We start from the raw sequence: 7,430 nt of genomic DNA on the forward strand, positions 1-7,430 counted from the left end.
CCCCACCCCACAGGCAGCAGAGCCCAGCTCCTCCTGCACCCAGGGTAAGGAGCCCCGGCTCTGGCAATGGGTGCTCAGGTCTTTGTGGGTGATCTGTGGGGAACCGAAGCAGGGATCTATAGGGGATATACCAGGTGCCACCATCTGGGTGAGCAGACCAGCCCGCTGGGAGAAAGTCCCACCCACCCAAACCCCCAAAAGCACTTGACCCCAGACCCCATCCCTGCTCCCCAGCAAGGGGCACAGGGTTCCCGGGGCTCCCAGCAGGTGTTTAAGGGCTTTTGGCCCTGAGACATGTGCCCTGCCCAGCCTCTCCCATATTGAATGGCCACCCCGGAACACCAGTTTCCCCCATTAGTTCTCCCTTTGTTCTGATGTGTGCTTCCTTCTCAGTGTGACTCTCAAAGCTGCGTAGCTCCTTTTTACTGTAGATACCGCTGCAATCTTTAGTTTTCTCAGCGTGTCCTTCCAGATGATATATATATAAATACCTATACATAATATATATAAGGGTTTGTCCGGTCCCTGACCTTTTTGGGTTCATTTCACCTTGCATTTTTGTCCAAGCGGTGACATGTGGTTCCTCTGGGTGTGGTCTGGCCGTGCTCACCTTTGGACCCTCACCTTGGTTTTGTTGGTCAGTTTGGTTTTTCCTGGTGGTTTGTTCTTTTGATTTTTGTTGGTTTTCCTTTTTTCTCACTCATAGCAGAATTTACGGTATTTTCCTGTCTGAACGTAACCTGGTTTTGTCACAGCGGCGTCAAGGTCGTGGCACTCACGAGACGGCAATATGTAAACCGAATTTAACTTGCCTGTTGTAGAGAGGATTTACTGTGTTGGAAAAAACCCAACAAACTAATAAAACGTTAAGAACCTGCTGTGTTTTTTTCAACATGCTGCGGGGAAATGCGTCCAAGCTCATCCTGGGCCTGCCAGCAGAGATCTGAAGGGCAGGGAGGACAAGGGGGACACCTTGGCCACCAACACCACCAGGTGCTGCACTGCTGGTAGAGGCAGACCAGGGTGCCCATGGAGGAGATCCATCATGTGCTGTGGCTTCAGAATAGCCATGGGCAGGGTGCCCCGTATGGTGGGAGTGGATGGAGACTGGAAAGCTTCTAGTTGTGGCCCAACGAGGTTGGATCCAAGGGGTGCCAACTGGGGAAGGTCTCCTCAGGAGACCCAGCCTCCTTGTCCTCTTCCAGGCCTGCAGGCTCCCTGTTTTTTTTCCCCGTCAAGGTCTGAATGTCCCAGGCCACAGCCCTTTCCAAGTGCACGAAGCCCTCCCTGGGAAGGATCCCCTCCCTGGGAAGGATCCCCTCCCTGCATCCTAGCCCTCATCCCTGCTCCAGTGTGTTGGTATCTGCCTTGTACTGGGACACGTGACTGGTCCCACGCTCTGCCAGAGACAGAGCATAGAGGGAGAGTGACCGTATACTCCACATGCATGGTTGCCTGGAGCAGGTGGAGAAGAGCCTTAGACACCTGGGGAAGGAATGCAAACCACCAAGGCTAAACTGAGATGTGGGCAGGCAGCCTGGGAGCCTTTCTTGGCTGGTTTGGCTGGAGGGGTCTACTGGCCTCCCTGCCTTCAGTTCTTCCTCTGTCCTGTTCCAGACAACGCTTCTCTCTTGCTGGCCCCTCTCTCCATCTGCTTGGGTTCTGGGGTCCTCCCTCCTGCTCCTTCTCTCTCTTTATCTCTTTCGGCATCAGGCTCTGCCTCCTCTGGTCTTGGGATCTTCTCTGGCAGGGATGTCTATTTGCCCCCCTCACCTCTGCTGCCCAACCCCCCTGCCTTCCCCCCCACCAGTCTGGGTGAGCCTCATCTGGATGGGGTGTGACTGGAATAGTCCTGGTAGGGCTGGGCAGGGGTGTCTCCCACCTGGCTCTAGAACTGGAGGCCATTGTTGTGTCAGTGCAGCTGTAGTTGGATAGCCAACCTGCTGGGAGGGAACTGGCCATGTCAGGGGCTGAAGCCCACAGAGGGACAAGGACCTGCTGCTGCAAGATATGTGGAGGCCACAGCTGTGCTTGGGATGCTGGAGGTTCTGTGAAGCCTCCCTTTGAGGTGGGGGGGTGGGGGAGGTGGCTCTAGCTGGGAGGTTAGGATGTTATTAATGAGAGGTTTTGTTAATTAAGCACCTTTGTGATGTTGGTAGGATAGAGGGTGCATGGCAGAGGGGGCTGGATCCAGGGGAGATGCCCTGAGCCTCCTTGCCACCCTCAGCAGCGGTGCTGACACCTGAGCTGCTGGATGCCACCCGGCCTGAAAAGGGAGGGGGCTCAGGTGAGACAGGAGGCATCCTCCCTCTTTGTCCTCCTGGTATGAGGCTGGGCGATCCCAGGGCAGGACTGCAGCATCACAATGCAGCTGAGGGAGGGGAACTCCCTGTCTGGAGCCAGACTCCGCTCCCAGCCATTCGGCCAACCTGCCATGCTGACAGATGACTTCTGACAGTCCCTAACTATGGGTACATACATGGTCATCAGCTGTGCTAGAAGGGTCCCCCTTTTCTCAGTTGTTCCAGGGACCCTGATAACATATATGTCCGTGCTCAGTCATCAGCTCCCCAAGGACCTGGTCCCAGCTCTCGCATGCTTAGGGATGGCGGGATTCAGGGGCTCTGCCAGGATCCCCAAAGACATGCCATGGGGATTGCTGATGGACGTTATGCCAACCACACAGGTTGCACCTCATCTTACGACAATGTAAAGTGATTGGGACAGTCTCTTAACTCACTGCTCAGGGTAGGTATGAATTGTTCTGAATCCTCTTTTTCATGAACAAGTAAGATACAGAATATATCACCTATAGACACCTTCTCCATCATTTATTTATAAAGTGCTGGTTCTAGCAGGAGGTCTGCAAAGATCCACACTTCCAAGTCTAGTGTTAATTGTTCCGTCACACACCTTTTCCTTCATTCTCATCACTCCTTCTTGCAGACTCTGCCTTTCCTCCTACAGGGGCCCCTGGAGCCTGTGGACTGACTGTATGGGTGGCAGCTTTGCTGACCAGGAAGCTGGGGCTCTGGGACACAGGAGGCTGCATTACCACAGGGAGCTCCTGTTCTTTGCCATTGGTGTGTGGGGAGCACAGGTGACAACCTGAGGCTGGACACCTCATGTGAAGGCAGCTGCAATGAGGGGCAGCTCATTCAGCATTGGGTGGCTTCGCTATCTGCTTTCAGCTGCCTTTGAAATAACCCGTCTGTGGCTGTAAACAAGGAGGTGCCTACAAGGCACCATGGTGGAGAAATCCTCCAAACCTCCTCCAGGAACTCAATACACTGAGGTGCCTCCCTAAAGTGCTTGTAAGCTAACACAGGCTGCATGGGGCATAAACATCAGGAATGAGAGATTTGCTTGCAGTTACAGGGATACGATACTGTTGGGATCATGGAGATGCGGTGGGATAGCTCCCATGACTGGAGTTTTGCAATGGAGGGACACAGGCTATTTAGGAACAACAGCGTGGGCAGACGAGGAGGGGGAGTTGCCCTTTATGTGAGAGAGGAGCTGGAGTCTGTGGAGCTCTGCCTGTGGATGGAAGAGCTTACGGCTTGGGATTAGAGAGAGGACAGGCAAAGGTGACAGGTATAGTGGGTGTCTGCTAAAGGCCACCCGACGAGGAAGAACAAGGGGATCAGGCCTTCTACGGGCAGACAGGAGCTGCCTCATGTTCACAAGTCCTCATGGGGAGCTTCAACCACCCTGCTATCTGCTGAAGGGACCACACAGCTGGACATAAGCAATCCAGGAGGTTCTGCAGTGCAGTGAAGGTAACTTCCCTCTCCAAGTGACAGAGAAGCCAATGAGGAGAGGTGCTCTGCTGGATGTCACCCTCACAAACCAGGAGGAGCTCACTGGTGATGTGAAGATCAAAGGCAGCCTTGGCTGCAGCCACCATGAGATGGTGAAGCTCAGATACCTGAGGGCAGGGAGGAGGGTGAAAAGCAAGCTCACAACCCCGGACTGCTGGAGAGCAGACTTTGGGCTCTTTACAGGTCTGCTTCAAGGAGTCCTATGGGATAAGAGCCTGGAGGGAGGGGGGCCCAAGAAAGTTGCTTCATATTCAAGAATCACATCCTCCAATCTCAAGAGAGGCCCATCCCGATGAATAGGAAGTTCGACAAAAATGCCAGGAGGCCTGGATGAAGAAGGAGCTACTGGCTAAACTCAAACACAAAAGGAAGCAAAGAGGATGGAAGCAAGGACAGGTAACCTGGGAAGAAGACATACGCATTGTTTGGGCATCCTGGCATAAAGTTAGGAGAGCTAAAGCCCAGATGGCACTGAAGCTGGACAGGGATGTCAAAGACAACAAGAAAAGCTTCTTTAAGTACATTGGTGACAAAAGGTAGGCTAGGGAAAATGTGGACCCATTTTATTCCCCTTGGCATCCACTGACTTGTCTCTCCCTTTCTTTCTAGGTCCTTGAGGTATGAATCATCTAAACAATGATCTAAACATTGTCCTCAAGATGCCTTCCTCTAAAGGAGTCCTTGGGCTCCTCTTATGGTCAGAGTAACAAAATGGGCCCCTCTGGGTCCAGTTACCTCGTTCTGATGTAGATGCCCAGAATAAAGACTTCAAAGCTACAATTCTTGCTGCCAACAGCATGGAGACTCCTGGGTGACTTACTCAGATATTTTTATTTCGATTTTTCTGAAGCAAAGGGAAATTAATCCCACCCTGGGTGTCTATTCCCTGTTCTATCCCATGCATGTTTCTGACCACCCTGCTATTTTCTTCCCCTTTCTAGTCAGTCTCTTCAACACCAGCTCAGAAAGCCCTTCCATTTTCAAGAAATGACCTGGTCAATTTCTTCTGGCATGTCACAAACATTTGGGGAATTTAAGAAGTCACTTATTTGAATGTATTGAAAGAATTAATTTTGGTAGGCACTGTGTAAGTCTAATAAAATCTCTGAACACCTACTTAATTTGTAGGCACCTGATTAAGGCAGAATTATCAAACAGTCCATGGTTCTTTCAGCAGTTCTCTCTAAAATTGACTTGCACAAATACGCAACCACAGATAATTTTCTGAAAGATACTGATGTAATTCTGCAGCAATGCCTTGGGACATAAACCCAAGAAAATATCCTGGAGGAAAGGATGTGTCTTTGTTCTTAATTTTGAAAACTAAAATATATAGATTGTTAAATGTTGTTTATGGATATCAGACTTTGGATTAGATAATTTTAAACATCCACAGAGAGCCCATATGATCAGATTGTAAATGTTGCAGCCTTAAACTATTTGGATATGAAATGGCGATAGAAGCGTTAATCAGGAAGTAGTGCTTTTGCCTTTATAATTAACTTCTTCACAGAATCACAGAATCACAGAATGGTTAGGGTTGGAAGGGACCTCTGGAGATCATCTAGTCCAACCCCCCGGCAGAGCAGGGTCACCTACAACAGGTTGCACAGGACAGCGTCCAGGTGGGTTTGGAATGTCTCCAGAGTGGGAGACTCCACAACCTCTCTGGGCAGCCTGTTCCAGTGCTCCACTACCCTCAAAGTAAAGAAGTTCCTTCTCATGTTAAGATGGAACTTCCTGTGTTCAAGTTTATGCCCATTACCCCTCGTCCTATCACTGGGCACCACTGAAAAAAGACTGCTCCCATCCCTCTGGCAGCATCCCTTTAAGTATTTGTGAGTATTAATAAGATCCCCCCTCAATCTTCTTTTCTCTGGACTAAAGAGACCCTAAGCCTTTCCTCATATGAGAGATGTTCCAATCCCCTAATTGTGGGAGACCTCGGCTGGTCCGAGGGATCAAAATACAAATTTAACACTGACCCTGAACAGATACCCATGTACCCTTGAGGAGACAGAAGAATCCTGAGAAGATCCGAGCAAACAAGATAAGGGGTGGCAAACATCCTGGCTTTTCCCAGAGCATGAACAGTGCATGATCAACAATTGTATTGGCTGAATGGTGTGTGATGTGAGAGTGGATTGGGCAAAAGTAGAATGTTAGAATATATGCACAGATAAGCAACCAGCTAAGAGGATATAAAAGAGCACTGCTTGTAAAATGGAGGACGATGATTGCTGTAACCTGGATATTGAGTGTCATGTCCGTCTCTACAACGACACCTAATCATCTTTGTAGCCCTTTGCTGGACGCTCTCCAGCAGTTCCCTGTCCTTCTTGAACTGGGGAGCCCAGAACTGGATGCAGTACTCCAGATGCGGCCTCACCAGGGCAGAGTAGAGGGGGAGGATGACCTCCCTCGACCTGCTGGCCACACTCTTCTTGATGCACCCCAGGATGCCATTCGCCTTCTTGGCTGCCAGGGCACATTGCTGGCTCATGGTCCACCTATTGTCCACCAGGACTCCCAGGTCCCTTTCCACAGAGCTGGTCTCCAGGAGGTCAGCCCCCAACCTGTACTGATGCATGTTATTCCTCCCCAGATGCAGTACCCTACACTTACCCTTGTTGAATTTCATCAGGTTTCTCTCTGCCCAACTCTCCAGACTGTCCAGGTCTTACTGTAAAGCAGCACAGCCTTCTGGCATGTCAGCCACTCCTCCCAGTTTTGTGTCATCATTGTTATGATAAAAATATGTCATGAGACAGCATGCTTGTACTCTGAGAGGCACTGCATATGCCATAGTGATGGAAAAAATGGATGAGGATGTAGAGCAACTTTGTGAAGAAATTCAAGAACCTGATAAGAAAAGAGGTATGTGTTTCAATGCTAAAAATTTTGACTGCCCAGCAACTTCTCAGGAGCCTCTCATGGACGGTTCCCGCTGAACCCACTTCGGACTTTACACAGTGCTCTTCGAGCTGCTTCAGAGAGGCAAAATGCATGCAAACAGAGCTCACGCACTGGTCACCAAGTAGAACATTATCAGACACTGTTTTACGCGGTTCGCACTCTTCAGATCAGGGAAACACATATACCTGTTGCAATGAGGCCAGATTCAAAGTGAAAAAAGGTGGTTTTAAGCAATGAGTCACTAGGAAATAACAGAACGCTGAAGTCTGTGGGGCGATGAAAGTGCTTCCACGATAGAGGGAGGACAAGGTACGTTTCTCCCACCTGGCACACTTGGTGAGAGAGCAGTGGTGGATGTTTCATGTTTTTGCACGTCAGTGATACAGAGAGGGAAAGAAGAAGTTTTTTTGGATTGAGTCCTCAGGAAAGAAGAGACTGTGGAAGCTGATAGCTCATTTGAAGGAGTTCCAGGAGGCAGTGAGGATAAGCATCACTTTTCCCAGCTGGCCCTTTTGGTTTGGGAGCAGTGGGTCATGGTGGCTGGTTTTGTAATTTCGAACGGCGGAGAGTGAAAAAAAGGTGTTTTTCTGTTTTCAGTCCTCAGGAAAGAAGAGAGTGCAAAAGTTGAAAACTCATTTGAAGGAGTTGGAGGAGGGAGGGAGCATAAGCGTCACTTTTCCCAGCTGGCCC

Source organism: Charadrius vociferus, unplaced genomic scaffold (assembly GCF_000708025.1).
Source record: "Charadrius vociferus isolate BGI_N301 unplaced genomic scaffold, ASM70802v2 scaffold621, whole genome shotgun sequence".
In the NCBI taxonomy this organism is placed as follows: Eukaryota; Metazoa; Chordata; class Aves; order Charadriiformes; family Charadriidae; genus Charadrius; species Charadrius vociferus.